We start from the raw sequence: 16,079 nt of genomic DNA, 5'->3' as shown, positions 1-16,079 counted from the left end.
TCATCCCAGATGGAGATGAGAGCAGATTCTTTGCCTCTTCCTGGACAGAATCCTGTTAAGAAGTTGAAAAGTTTTGAGCTATATTCAATGAATTGTGACATCTGGGTGAATGCTGCCCTTTCTATAGTTTGCCCAGGAATGGTCCATTTCTAATCAGTCTGTAGTTAATTTGGTTGTGCGGGTCCAGGTTTGTTTTCTTTTGCGTATGTATGAAATTTTTTAGTGTTCTAGAAAGATTCCTGTAGTTAAAGAATGATTGATGGTTCTTGTTACTGGTGTGGCAGCAGAGGTAGTTAAACGGATGTTCTTGAAGATTTGTGGTGGAGAAGGGTCAAAAAGGCAGCCGGCTGGCCTGCTTGCTTTGACAAGATCCATAAATTGCTATTATGATAGTTGTTTGAAGGATTGCAGAGGCTGGGTTAGCCTACCCTTGGAGGGGATTGTTGGAAATGGATTGGTGCTGGTGGTTTTTCTGTTTTTTTTAAAACAAAATAGGAATCCAGCATGTCTGTATCAAAATGGATGCATCTATTTCCAGGTTAACTGTTAACATGTTAACAGGTTAACTGCAGACTACACATGAGTTATTATATATATATATATATATATATATATATATATATATATATATATATATTTATTCCAATAATATACTTTATTCCCAAGATACACAAGAACATTTCCCCTATCCCTGGGTGCCCAATAATCTCCGAGATTAACAGCATGGGAGAACACATATCCCAATATGTGGATTATTTCTTACAGGGACTAGTTAAGGATCTACCTACATATGTAAGAGATATTGGGGATTTCTTGAATAAGATTAAAAACATCAAATGGGAGAAAGAAATGATCTTTATTACTCTAGACATCAAGTCATTTTACACGTACATAGAACACTGTACAGGACTCCAGGCTATCAAGCACTTTTTAAACTCTAGACCAGTTGAATGTTGTAAACACAATGCAATGTTAATGGAATGCATATCATGGTGCCTTTATAATAATTACTTTCTGTTCAGCACGGATGTGTACAGACAGCTGGGGGGCGTCGCCATGGGAGCCTGCTTCTCTCCCAGCTATGCCTGCCTGCTGGTAGGCTGGTGGGAGGAGCAGGTTCTCTGGGGCACCCATTCAGAAATGTACAATCGGCATGTCAAATATTGGTTCAGATATATTGACAATGTTTTCGTGGTATGGCAGGGAAGTGAGGAAGGTGCTAACAAGTTTATCATCCATATTAATGATAATTCAGTTAATCTGAAATATACATCACATATTAGCACAGAGAGGATTGAATTTCTAGATGTGCAAGTTTTTATCAAAAATTAACAGATAGTCACTACTCTGCATAGGAAAGTGATAGCTGGGAATTCCACACTCCACAGAACTAGCAACCATCCGAAACATCTAGTGAGAAGTATTCCTTTTGGGGAGCTCCTCAGAATCAAAAGAATATGCAGTAGTGAACAAGAACTAGAGAGGTGTACTCAAGAGGCCATTAAGAGGTTCCAACAACGAGGCTACAATGATTCAATCCTCAGAGAAGCACAAGCCAAAGTAAAAATGAAAAGTAGAGATACGCTCCTAGAATCAACAAAAAATAACATTCAGGAGATAGGACAGGAAAATACTGCACCTAGGTTGATTTTGACTTATAACCAGCAAGAAAGGCAAATAAAATCCATCTTAAAGCGTAACTGGCCCATAATACTTACGGACGCGGTGCTGGCACTGAACCTGGCGGATAACCCTACAGTTACGTTCAGGAAAGGTATATCCATGAGAAAACAGCTGGTAAAGAATAGCCCAGAGGTTCATTCAGGTAAAATGTGATTACAGACGAGACAGGGTTTTTTCAAGTGTTCAAGCTGTAGAGCTTGCAAGTTTGGTGTAAACACAACTAGCTACATGATTCCATTTAATGCCAAACCCAGTTTGATCAAAGGCAACAACAATTGCAGAATTGAATTTGCTGTTTATGTCCTGACATGCACCTGTGGATTGAGATATGTGGAAAGTACGAAGCTACAGGTGCATGTCAGGATTCTACAGCATCTTCGAGCAATTGTCAACAACGATGTTACGTATCCAGTTGCCAGGCACTTCAAGGAAATTCACAACAATGACCTCAACTGTCTCAGATATTTCGTCATTACTTTAGTACCCAAACCACGAAGAGGGGGTAATAGAGAGCGTTCCCTGCGCCAATTGGATTCTTGAATAATCTTAGAATTAGATAGTAAACACCCTAAAGGGCTAAACAACACTGAAGACTTATATAACTTCTTGTAATTAAACAATACAATCAGCAGTGCCGCCCAAGTAGAGATTCCTCTAACGCCAACTACAATAGTAAGCCTACCATGAGTTGCCAATAACCCATGCAGAGAGTGCTACCACTGCAACCAGAGATGAATGATGTAATTCAAGTGCAAGTGTAGAACATACAGGCCCTCCTTCTCATGCTGCTGCTAAAGGGACTTTATAATATATGATCTAAATGATGTTATTCAGATCTAGATATATCTTTTAAAACAAATTGTACAGTTCCTCAGCTACTGCTATCCCTTTTTATTTTTCATTGTTTGTTCAACCCTTAGCTTTAATATATTTTTTAAGCACCAGCACTTTAATATAAAAGTATGGTCTCTTTAGTCCTACTATTTAGCACATAGCACTTTTTGGGAGCACGGAACCAAAAAAATCACGGTCATACTGGTCTGAATTTTTTAGTCTACTACACTCCATTAGCAATAGATACATAGAACCACGTCAGGGTTCCATATTTTTCCTTTACATATTTAGATGTAGAGGTCCAGTTCTAGCATTGATGCAGAGATAGGAGCAGGGCTCCGCAATAAAATAGTTCCCTGATGGAGGTACAAGTGCCTATAAACTAAATGACAAGTAATCATATCCACTAAGTGAGATTTCTTAGCACATTTGCACAGTTCCAGTGTTTACATCATTTTAAGCATTTATGCAGAAATTAGTTTTAACACTTAATATTTAATATGTATTACATGTTTTACCAATGATTTTACAGATGGGATTTTAAATGCTTTGCTAAAAAAACATTTATTATATTTGGAATAATTTATTTATTTCAATATGTTTTTTATTAGCTATATATGTTTGTCTTTCAAAATAGATACAACATGTTTTTGATATAACTGTGCTTTATTTGGTGTGCAAAGACTATTAACTCACAAAATCTGGGCACCTAGTACTTATATAATGGACACAGTAGAGAAACTAGCTGACCTGAAGAAAGAATGTTTGTTAGGTTCCAAATTCATATGTTGTTTATGTCTATTACGGGTGTATGACACAATGCATTATAAAAACTGAAGGCGGACTGCGTTTCCGCATGTGATCAAGGTCATGCCATTGCCCGAAACGCGTCCTACGGCTATTGTGAAATAAACTGTTTCTGCCACGAAGTTTGGGTCTGTGACTCTCTTTCCGACTAAAAGGAAGCAGGAGGGAGTCTACTCGTTGATATATAGACATCATGAAAGTGACACTGATGTGGTTCTCTAGACAAATGGTTAGACGGGCAAGTTACTTACCTTCGGTGGAGGCTTATCTGTAGAGACTATCTGGCTGCAGATTCCCCACCCTAGAATCCACAAGCGAAATGTAATAGGCCTACTTCTTCATCCCATAGTATAACAATCACATACATTTATTTAACAACAATCCATCTTTTAAGGGTCAAATACAACAGCAACTCCCTGCTACCCCAAATGGTCACACAGTTTCCAGCAAGTGCGAGTCACGACCATAAACAGCATGGGCGACCACTCAACATATTACCAAAGTTCCAGAAACCCAATTAGAGTCCTTCCATTATGTATAATAATAATAATACAGAAGCTTATAGAGCGCGACAGCTACCCCAGACAGGGGCGTCCCGGCGCTAAACCTCAGGCACTGCAGCAATCGAAGAGGGAAGAGAGCCACCTCAAGTGTGTTAATCTGATTTGAACAGCCAGGTCTTCAGGGCCTTCCGGAAGCCAAGTTCTGTGTTAGCCTGACGAAGGTAGCCTGGCAATGTATGGGTATAAAGTCCATTAACCAGCACTTGTAATGCTTAGTATGTTGTCGTTTCGGTCTCCAGATGTCTAAAAAGTACTCAAGACCGTTCTCAGGCGAAAGTGTTGAAAATAACTTCTTTTAACCCCCCCCCCATACTCCCTCTCTCGAATTTTGGGCGAGACAGCTGGCCAGGCATAGTGTGCTAATTTCCTATGCTTTATTGCTTTCCACGAGGAAGTGGATGGACTATGTTATCTTGGATATCTTGCCATTTTATTTTGAAGGTGGTTGGTTATGTTTGACGGCGTGGTTTGTCAATTTGTTAGGATTGAGGCGCACTTTTAGTCCAGGCCTTTTTGTTTTGTGTATACTGGAAAGTGGTTGGACGTATGTTGGTGTTTTGGACTATTAAGAGTTGGTCAAGTGAGGCCTAAACAACACTGTTGTAAGGGGATTCCACTCCAGAACGCACTGTTTTCTCCAACGGGGTCCATATATCCCTGAGAACCGAAAAAGTGAACTAAATACAAAATACTTCAACCTGGACATATCCGATTCCAAGGATTGGGCTGTGTGGAGAGCCCTACTTTTCTAATAGGGAGGGTGGGTTATTGTATTTCAGTTTTTGTGTTCTGTTGTTTAGCGGTAGGTTGGTAAAGGGGCTGTGTTGAAAGCCATGCCATCTTTGGAATGGTGGATGGCGTGGTTAGCAGCATTATCCAGCAGAGCCTATTGGTTTCATGCAACGAAAAATGGCGATTGGGTCATATTTTTTGACAAGGCCTTTAGCTATTTTATTTGTTATTTTCTGTATTCGTTAGTGGGACCTGCTGCATGTTTGCCGCTTTTGAAATGCCTGTCTTACCTCTCTGTTCCGTAGTGATTTTCTTTGTTGCTTAGGGGGTATTTTCTAAGCTATTTATCCACTGGTGAAACCTCGCACCAATTGTGTCTTTTTCTATTTTCTGATAAGCCGCATTTCTGTTTGGTTTGTTGTTTAGAATTGTGGCCTGTTCCTGTGCATTGAGAATCGACAGGAAGTCGTTTAATTCTGTTAATATTTATCTCCGTGCACATTTGCTTAGTGGAATTACACGTTTCCCTCTCCCTTTCCCCGTAGATGGCGCCCACCTGCACTCCTACACCCTGGCACACTCTCCTCCCCACTGTGTGGAGGATCGAGGCCTTCACTGCACACCTCCTTCTCTTCCTCCTCCCCAAGCCAGCTTGACCTCATGACATCATCTTGCCGGGGAGGGTCACATGACGCTTGGCTGTTGTTTAACCAGAGGGATGGCTTTTTTTTTTTTTCTTGCACGCATGTGAAATCCGAGCAGCAGTTCCTGGAGTCAATGCGGCCTAGTAGCACACTTACATGCAAGACTCCCAGAAGCAGGTCAGTTGTGTTGCCAGCAGTGCGTCCGGATTGCTGGGGGCCTGGGTGGGTGGTTCGGGGGCAGAGGGAAAGGGAGATTACACGCAGACAACCGACGAGCCGGTAGGGTGGGGGCGAGCGAGGCAGAGAGACTCTCTGGGCCTTGAAAAGCAACAGCGAGGCCTTCCTGCTCGAGTGAGGAGTCACTGGTAGGAAGAGGCCTCGCTGCTCGAGGGAAGCCTTGTTCGGTGATCTCTTCCACGCTGGTGCCTCACCGTGAGCAGGACGTTATATTATAGGGCACGGTGCGTGCGATCAAGAGAAGCTCACGTTATTTTTTTCCCTCCTTTTATTTTGCAAAACTAAGATTTATAAAGTGTTGCCATCCACGAGAAACGGAAATCCCCCAAGTGCAGTGTTGTCACAGGCCTAACCATACGATGTTATAACCACACAGTGAGGTATACGTGTGTTTTTTTTCTCTTTCCCCATAACGTTAATAAGGCCCAATACGTGGCATTAACATAGGTTATTTTTGTTTGCATGTGTCAATCCCGATAAAAATATTATTTTGTAATACCTCTTCCATTATTGAAAGGGCTGCCACTTTCATAGTCTGTTTTTGTTGTGCATTTCTCGCAGCATATGTAAAAACACCAGGGTTTGTCTGTTGGGCATTAGTAAACACCCTATACACACACCTCCCCGTTGTCACGAGTGCAATCGGGGGTCTTGCTTTATTTGGTGTCGCAGTGAAGGTACGTCCACCCCCATAGCTGACAAGCCTCCCCTGGAGGTATCTGTTGTCCGTTTCACAGCTGGTGGCCTAGATGTGCCAACCCTCTCGTGAGACAGCCAGTTGACAAGCGACAGCTGAATGAGTTCTCTTTTGCTATGTTGGTGCAGCGCCTAGAAGTAGACAAATACTCGCTAAATACACATGTGCCTAGAGGTGCACCATATTCACACGCGGCGCTGTGGGTCATTTAAAAACAAATGTTGTATACCTGGGCCAGTGCTATGTGTTTAGAAATATATCGCTATAAATAGACAACTAAGGCGGGGCGGTGGCTCTTCCTGTGCCGTCTTGGTTGAATCAGACTGTTTAGTTAGCATTTGGGCTTTTGAAACTCTTTTCTTTCAGCATTTTTCCTCCGATTTATTGCAGAGGTAAAAACGTGGACAATGCGACAGTTGGTTATAAGGGCGTTTTAAGAAAGATATGTGCTGTCTTGTGGCGACTGTTGTAGGGAGCCAATTTGAAGGGGCGTTTTTGTGAAATATTTTCATCTTGTTCGACGCCGTCATTAACGCTGGGGGGGGGGGGCTCTCGGTGTCACCGGGGTGAAAGGCCTCGGTTCCTCAATTCTCCTTGAGTGCAAGGGTGGATAGCATCTAAGAAGGTGGGTGTGTGTGTAACTGGGGCCTAGCTGATGCCGTGCAGCAAGCAAGCACGGTGAATGGGGAGAGGCTAGGCCTGTGTTTGTCAGTGCTGGCTCCTGTCTGGTTTTCTTTTTTTTAATCGGCCTCTGGGCATACGTACCGCTTAGGCACTGTGCGTGCGTGCGTGCGTCACTGGCCCTAATTTGTACAGCAGTAGGATCTTTGTGGCGCAGCCTAACTTGTTTTTCTTGTTCCCCGGAAATACGTACAGTGAAACCGCACAGAGGAACCATGATAGTCCGCGTTCTGTTCTCAATGTACACGTTGCAGAGGGTCTCGGGTCAGCTGGCCCAAGTTATTTGTTTGCCTGAATTTCGAGTAATATTTACAGTGAGTCTGAGGATGGAAGGTGTTACTGGGCCTGAGCGCTTATGGTTTCCGGTGGGCTGCCGTGTGCAGTCTTCCATATGCCCAGAAACCGCTAAGAAACGAATTAGCTCCCTATATCTCAGTCTAGAGTTCTTGGCACTCTTGTAATTGTATCACTTTATAGGAGATGCTTGCACGAGAGGTTTGACTGTGACATTGTGGGATGTGGGCGTAGACGGCCTTCCGACACCGAGCACCCCCTCCTTTAGCTTTTATCATGGAAAATGGCACCATGACTTTAAACTCACTTCCCTTCTTCTCACTGTCAGACCCCGCCCATTCGCTTTCAACTTCTACTCCCTCTTTCCTGAACTCTCCCTACTCCCGAACACACTCTTCATACACCGGGTAACACATTTATCATTTTTTTAACAGATTGACACATTTGAACGATGCTGGCATGTTTAATGAGTTGCATTAGACTTATTACGATTTTTTTGTTAGGTTAATTTATATGTCCACAACCGAGGCCTTTTAGGTTCATTTATATGTCAAAAACCGAGGCCTTTTAAAACGGTTCTGCTTGTGTGCCGAGATGTGATTGTCAAATATATTTCGTGGATGCACATTCTGATTTCGAAACTGGTTAATTTTACATTGGTGTCCACATTACTTTACTCGCGTATTCCAGTCAAAAAATCCGAATGATGTTTGGAAGCAATAATATGACTGACGATGCCATGGGGTATATACATTCAGGATATTACGGAAGGGGAGGTATAAATAATAGTTATAGAGTTCTCATAACTTGTAGTGGAACACATTAAACAGCACTGCACTCTTGCGACTCACTGCAGTTGCAGTGTATACTTGAACCTCACCGAGCTCACGCACCCTACTGTTCACAATCAATATATCACTCTACACGAAATGGCAGAGTAAACACCCACCCAGCACGCACCAGTCCAATGAATGCTGTGGGCCTTAACAGAGCAGCACAATGGCAATTACCTCTTACAACAGCAGCCGTTACAACGCAACTCTGAACGTAAACCCCGGACAACATGAATGTGCAATTACCTGGCTATTAAGTCACTTGTAAGGAGTCAAACAGCAAAAGCCCAGAGTACACTGATGTTTAGTTACAAATGCACACAACGTCTCCCTGGAAACTCTCACGATAGAGCTATACAGGTGCCCTTGATTAAACCAATAGGAGCCATCTTTAAACACTGTATTGATCAGATCCGTTGTTATACAGATGTGATCCGCCACCAAGCCATTGTTCATGGGTAGACATTGGAACCGTGTGGCAGTCAGTGACTGCCTTCTACTGTTTGCTGCACTTTGACCATGTTGAGGGACTGTACCCTATTGTTCTCATTACCAAGTGTGTCTGTGTTGTCGTTTGCCAATGCAGGGGTTATATGGCAAAGCTTGCAGAACTATACCAAGCACTTAGCTGGTATAGTAGCCCACATTTCTTGGGGACTAGAATTGGATGTGGCCCTTCTGGCTGTACACAGGCCAAGCAGTCTGGGAGCACCTCATTGGACATACTATTTCAATTCCGGTGGCTCAATATCTGGCCCTCTGGCTGAACGGTGGCTGACATTTGTTGGGTTCCCTCAGTGATGTCATCTAACTGCAAAATACTGGACACAACTATTTGTCCAGAGCCCCATGTTGATCTGCCGTACTCTCGCTGGCTGGTATAAAGCTGCTGACTGAGCTGCTTCAGGCCAGCTGGATCCTGCATGCATTCTTGCAACCCACATACAACCACCCACAGGTGCACGGACTGAGCCGTCTTGTGGGTTGGTAACCAGCGATCCGGCGGAACCCTGGTCATCTCGGAAATATCTCAGTACACTCTCCGTCTGTCTTGTGAGTTCTCAGTCTGTATACCAACAGAGCTGTCTCAGAACCCTCCAGTTAGATGTTCAGTTAGGCTTGTAGCAAGGTCTTCTCGCCTAGAACCCGACCCGTCCATTGTAAATGGCCTTGGTGTCTTGGGGGGAGGGAGCTCTAAGGAAATTAGTGGTGAATCGTGTTCCCCAATTTTTAGCTCTCCCAACTATTTGCTTATCTATCTCTTTCTGTCCTACAGCGAACATGAATTGGTCTCAACGGCCTACACTTACCCTATTACTTCTGGCCCCTCAGACTGCCTGCCACCTAAATCATCCTCTTCTGTTCTCTATGTTGCTAATTAAATAGATGTGGGGACACTAGGGGCAATAACTGTTAGACCCTTAAAAGACATTACATTTCCACTTTTCCTAGTGTTGGCATTCCTAAGAGATGTTTGTAGATAATCTGTGGCGGAAAGGTATTCTGGTTAGTTCTAAGATGCAGAAAGTACAGCTTCTCTAAATAATAGATTTTTAACCGATCCATGGTCCATAGGCGGCAGGGGCGTGTCTATTAAGGCCCTGTTGGAATGCCCAAGGGAAGAAGTTAAATAGGTGAGTGCTAAAGTGCTTACTTTTTTTTGTACAAGGCCATCTATCCTGGGAAGAGGATGGATGTGAATAATTAGAAAAGGAATGCAGTTTTATGGTTTGGTCGCAGTGCATTTAATTTCCTCCCCATTTCTACTTTGAAACACTTCTTGCAGTGGTAGCGAGGATTGACCTTGATCTCAGGGTTAAAAATGTGTTTCTGAAATGAAAAAATCTACAAGGTGCAAAATATGAGAAGGGTTGTGGCCTGTTAGATCTGTTTCTTGGATGTAACACAACTGTAGTTTGATGGCAGTCGGACACTTGAGCCATGTGTGGAGTGTGCATGTGCCGAGGTGTCAGATGAATAACAATAGCTTGAAGGAATCGTGTTTATAACCTTCTTTCTAACTTTTGTGACTCTGGATCCTTGTTGTGCTGCCAGGTGTTTTCTATTGTGAGTGTGTCATGAAACCAGTGCACATTTTATATCTGTGTATCCTATGTGTGCATATTTTGATATTTCTAAAGCACAGACTCCACTTGCTAGCAACAGAGCGCTGTACAAGGGGACTGTGGGAATACATGGGAGCTTATATATCTTTTTTGCTTGGACATCGTAGACTGCTGAAGGCATTCCATATTTCTCCAAGTGTTAAGCCTTCCAGAGAAATGGTTCAGTGGGAAACCAAATTAGTGTCGGACACTTGTTCCATGATGTTTCATTTGCTGGTGAACTCTTAAATGGTGCTGTGGCATATTCAGCAAGTCAATACTTTAAAATAACCCATTTGCGTTGTGGCATTTACACACTTGTAGAGTGCATTGGGTTTATATCTTTTTTTAGGTCGAACCTGGGCAGCGCATGCGCTGCTCTCTGAGGCATGCTATATTCAGGTAGGGACTTGAAGCTCCACCCATATTTTTCATTAGATTGTGTCATTGTTTACTGTAAACTGTGGCTGTTCATTAGTCAAAAGGCTCAGTAGTCCCTCCTTAGTACCACCTTGTCTCATTTTGTAACTCCCATGGAGACACACCCCCTGTTACGTGGGTTCTTATTTAGAAATTAAAAAGTAGGCTTTAATTACAGCCTTTGAGCACTATTTTCTCAACTAGCTTTGTCCTGCCTTCTGTTGCAGGCAAGACACACTCTCTCCTAACCCTCTGCAAAAAAAATGAGAACACATGCTCTGGCATTTGCAATGCAATAGGTCTCGTATTTGCCAGAGTTTAAGCTATTGGCATTGTCAATGATGATGCCTTTTATTTATCTGTTTTAAAAACAACACATAAGTAAAAAGCATTGTCATTTACAGTGCCAATAGCTCAAACTCTCGTAAATGCGAGACCTTTTGCATTGCAAATGCTTGTCTGATCCCTGCAATGAGGGTTGCAGTACAGACAGGGCTGTTGGGTGGAAGACTGGATTGGTTTAAACCACCATGAAGGGAGCAGGCTGCAAGTTGTAAAACATTTTGACAGCTGGCACAAAGGGCGTTTGGCTGTGCGAGTGAAAACTGTAATGTTGTGAACTGGCTTTAATTCCCATCACTGCTCTCATATTTAAATCAGTTGTGCTAATGTCCGATCCCGCAAACTGCATTGTGCACACTTCTAATTTCAGGGCCTCAATTGACAGTCACTGTGTTTTATTTGGGAACAAATCGTCTTTGGTGGTTGTGCTCTAGGAAGATAATGCAGAGGTGCAAGGGAAGATGTCTGGAGTGAATGGGACGAAGGATTTTTTGTTGTTGTTTTTTTTCCCTTTTGCATCACGGGACCTATGCATTCATGTCAACCTGTTTGGCCTCGCGAATAAGGTTGATCACATCACATTCAGTCAATGAGGACTAACCCATTTTAGGAAGGTGTTGCAGGTTTGCAAAAATGGTTACCCATATTGAAGTCTTTAGAAGCATGTTGCTTTTTAGGATGGCGAAAATCACTGAAAACCGGACAAACAACATCGTCCAAATGAGGGTAAGTTAACAAGTATGCGTCTGCATGTATGGCAAAGCTAAGTTTAAGCCTGCGAAGAAAAACCTCACAGAATGAGACCAAATGAGCATTGGCGTTGTTGCTCTGTATGGGGATTGTGCTCTGGCAGGGTCAGCCAAGGCTTTGGTGTTGTACAAAACAAGAGTTATGTTATATTATGAGGTTTTATAGAGCGCACAGCTGCCCCGGCAAAGGGGCCCGGATAGCAAACGGAAGGGGAGGCAGGTGACAGAAGGAGGCCTACATTAAAGGGAAAGGGTGGGTCTTAATATCCTTGCGGAAAGCTAAGTAGTTATCAATGCTGATAACTGTCAATCAACAACCCAAGAGGCCTGATCTGGTATTTCCTGGGAGCCGTGCAAATGGCGGCCCACAAGAGCTCCACGGCTAGATTTATCTTTTTGTTATTGCGTTTCTTCTTGTCCATGTTTGCCTGTTTATAGGCCCAGGCTGCGAGTCTCGAGGCTGCATTGCTGCCTGTGTAAATCGACTCTCCCTGTTGCCGAGGGCCTCTGTTGCAAAGCTGTGCCAGGGGCTCGGCCTCGACGCGTAGCGAGAGGGAGGGAGGGAGATAGGAAGGAGGGGTGGATAGAAATGCAAGGCCGCAAATAAAAAAAAAAAACAGAAGAAAAAGGCCGCGGTGCCCGGCGTGCTCTTCTACTGGCACCACGTCACTGGGCTCTTGCTTGGGCCGCGGCGGCTGTCCCTGTAGCGCCTCTTTCTGCCCGGTCCGTCTGCTAGGCCCGGGATTTAACAAAATTAATTCAAACGCAGCCTGCCTGCTCTCTGCGCACCGCCGCGCCCGGCGCCTTGGCTCTCTCGACTAGGCCGCGCCTGGCACAGGTGGGCCCTGGCATGGAGGGTCCGCCGGGCGCAGGTGGGCCCGGTGCCACCCGCCGCCCGCGTGCAGCCTAGGCCGGGGAGCAGGTGGCGGGCGTGAGGAGGAGGAGAGCTCCCGGGAGGAAGAGCCACCATTCCCCGGAGGGAGAGAGGCAGTCTTGTCAGCAGGCTCGAGCTGCCTCCGCTCGCGGAAGAGCCGACCCGCCGCCATTACCAGAAGGGGAAGAAGGTATCGGTCGCCGCGGCTCCACACCGACACGCACCCCGTGCACTCTAGGCGCTTCTAGTTTCATTCATTTGAACACTGTGTTATTTCACCCCGATAGCGCTGACCTTGCATCCATTGTAGAGGGAGGAGGGGGGCACCACTGATCGAACAGACACGACTCTTTACGTTTTGATATATATTTATTTGTAAATTTCTCTATAAATCCTTTATTTCCCCCTAAAACCTGAAAAGGACAGGCTTTTGGTGAAGGCGGTGACGAAAAATGTCAAGCCTTCATAAGCAACCGAGATTCGAGGCGAGGCCTAGATTCTTCAGTGCCCAGTGTATTGGCGTTGTATTGCTCGCCGTAGGCAGGGTCTGAAGCGCTGTGGCCGCCAACCCCCCTCTGAAAGCCTGCAAGTGGCGGCGACTCTGCCCCTATTTAGAACGTGCCCGAGAATAGCTCAGTTTGGATGTGTTGCTTTGCCTGTCGTGCTCTGCTTTGATTGCCGTTTATTTATTTATTGCCGGTCATGCTTCTCGTTTGATTGGGCCGCCTCTTCTTTCTTACATAGGGTCATTATAGTGCATAAGGTATATTGGTGACGTATTGCATTGCATTGCACCCTTATTGACTGCATGGTATTGGCTGCTAAGTATCCAGTTCAGTATCGCGATACCTTTCGCAATGAGACCAGTCAAGTGGCGCTTTGGTATCACCAGTCCTTGACACTTTGATGTGCAGCGGTTCGTTGGTGCTGTGGTGCGCCCCCCCCCCCTCCCATGCTTCAGTGTGCCTGTCACCCACCGGTGCTGTTTGCCCGTTCATTGACACAGTGATTATCATTGAAGGGTTCAATGGCAATGTACGGTCCACTGTTGCATATAGATCAGAGGCGTTCATCGCCCACAGGTTTGTTTGTTTCCCTGTGTTGTTTAATCACAGTATCTTTGACTTGGCAACTGAGTTTTAACAATTTTGTACCAATTTCAGTGCTCTGTATGGCATCACTAGTGCCACGAGTTGGATGGTGCTTTTAGTATCTATCACCCGTTGTACATCTGCTTTAGTAGGGGTGAAAGTATCACCATTAGCCTGTTTTTTTCTTTCATTGACTGTCTTGTCCACAGTGCCCTTTAAACTGTTGCATTTTCAAACATGCTAGACGCTAGTTTTGCTGTGTATCAACAGCCACGTTCTTATTCCACTGGCCCTCTCTTGCCCAGTGTGCACATTTTCAATGTCACTGTGAGAATTGCTTGCCAAACATCCAGCTTGCTGGCACAGCGTGCATTCTGTGTATCTGGTTCGATGCCACTGAGTGCCCGCCGTACTCCAGATGTGAATGAGTTCTAGGCTTCACACTACACTCCCGTTCCATGATGCGTTGTATCCTGCTGTGTACCTGGCTCAACGGCATGAATAGGGTGCCACAATCAGTGGCTTTTTTTTGCCTCACATTCCCCTTATTATTGAACGTGCAAGTGGTAAATAGTTGAAACCACTTGTTGCTCTGTATAACATTCCAACCCATCGTCCCCCCCCCCTCCATCACTCTTGACAGACTCCCACATTATGCAAATGAGGACTCAACCTGCTCCATATGACAATCCTTGCACCGAGGCCCCCTTCAGGAGGAAATGCCAGCAACCCTAGACCAGTTTAGCCTTGGATGGATTCGTCAATGAGGTATACCTTGTATCCTATTGGCACAGTGACCGTGGGACACACAGCTGGGTATATCCTTGTCCACTTGAGGCTTACATCAGACATGCAAACAGTGATTGTAGGAATGCTTGCCAATAGTGTAAAACACCAGCAGTTGCTTGAGTAGCATTCTAACCCATCACTTTTCACACACACTGTCACTCTAGACCAGGGCTCTTCAAACGGGTTTGCTTTGAGCCCCCCTAAACAAAATATTTTGATGTCGAGCCCCCTTCAAAACTTTATGGCAAGATTTGAGGGAGGGGATGGGCTGGACGGAGGGGTCGGAGCTGTTTAGGTCATTTTCTAAGGTACTTATTCTTTAGGTCATAATCCACACTAAATGTGAGACTTCTAAAATAACAAGTACACCAAACAAAATTGACCTGAGGGAATCCGGTATCAGAGCGCTTTACACGAGCACCGGTTGCGTTACAAGAGGACACATTCATTTTTGTTAGGAACGGGGAGATTAACTGATTTGCCCAGAATCTCAGGATGTTGCGCGTACTTAACGAAACTCAAACCCGGTTCCCCAGATTTGAGATCTTCCGCCCTAGCTGTTAGGCCAACTCCTCTCCCCACATTCCTAGACCCCAATGCAACTGTACCTCCTGCAATAATAATAGCTAAGGCCCTAGTACCAGACTGTCTCCTCTGCCTCTTTCACTCCTTATCCACCATGCCCGACAATCACTCAAATCTCGAAACAGACTGTCCCTTTCAGGAACAAAGGAGCTTCCACGTGTTGCCCGCCTCTTTGCAACAAGGGTGTCCTCTAGTAAGGAAAATTAGCCCCCATGCCTCTTTTATAAAATGAAACTGTCATAATTGTGATGTAGTGTACCTCTCACACTTCCGGGTCTCACTGCATCTGCTTTACTAATGAGTGTCCTTTTAATGGCTTTATAAAAATGTTTGCAATCTGTACTGTCTGATTACCTATTTCTAAAATGTGTTCTTTGAAAGTACTTGTTTTATCTTCAACATTACATCATTTTGTGACAGTCTGTCTTTTACTGTGGACCACTGGGTTTATGGTTTGTTGGAGTAGGGTGTTGTACAGCGGAGTAGGGGGAGAAGAGTGTCATAGAATTGAGGGGAGTAGAGATCAGTGATTCAGTGGCAAAGCATGTCGTATAGTGCAGTGTCGTGGAGTGGGTTTGGGTGGATTGGATTGGGGTAGAGTGAGGTGGATTGGATGGGGTGGATTGGAGTGGATGGGGTGGGGGTGGATTGAAATGGGGTGGATTGGGGTGGGGTGGATTGGATTAGAGTAGGGTGGACTGGAGTGGGTTGGACTGGAGTAGGGAGGGGGTGGGATGGAGTGGACTGGATTAGCTTGGTTTGGGCTGGATTGAAATTGCTTGGGGTGGATTGAAATTGCTTGGGGTGGATTGAAATTGCTTGGGGTGGATTTGATTGCAATGGGGTGGATTGGAGTGCGGTTGGGTGGACTGTAGAGGGGTGGACTGGGGTGGATTGAAGTGGAGTTAATTGGATTGCAGTGGGGGTTGGATTGGGGTTGACTTGATTGAGGTGAATTGGGTTGTATTGTTGTGGGTTAGATTGGATTAATGGGGATTGGATTGGAGTGGGGTGGAGTGGATTAGATTGGGGTGGATTGGAGTGGAGCATATGGGTTTGGATTGGACTGTTTTGGATGGTAGCGGGGCAGACTGTTTTGGATGGTAGCGGGGCAGACTG

At 44.8% G+C, this 16,079-nt stretch overlaps 1 protein-coding gene across 3 annotated transcripts in view; it reads left to right on the top strand.

Moving 5' to 3' along the window:
* ZNF687 (zinc finger protein 687) overlaps positions 1-16,079 on the top strand; it is a 238,211-nt gene that overhangs the window by 125,231 nt on the left and 96,901 nt on the right. The window contains exon 1 of one of the 3 annotated variants that reach the window (XM_085639362.1): positions 5,358-5,440. The exons of 1 other annotated variant lie outside the window; for it this stretch is intronic. The gene's annotated coding sequence lies outside the window, so the exon portion shown is untranslated. Of the gene's footprint in view, positions 1-5,357; positions 5,441-12,555; positions 12,686-16,079 lie in introns of those variants that run through there. One more of the 3 variants, XM_085639364.1, reaches the window with a different exon arrangement.

Source organism: Triturus cristatus, chromosome 12, assembly GCF_964204655.1.
Source record: "Triturus cristatus chromosome 12, aTriCri1.1, whole genome shotgun sequence".
Lineage (NCBI taxonomy): Eukaryota > Metazoa > Chordata > Amphibia > Caudata > Salamandridae > Triturus > Triturus cristatus.
This window is presented reverse-complemented; position numbering and strand designations above follow the sequence as displayed.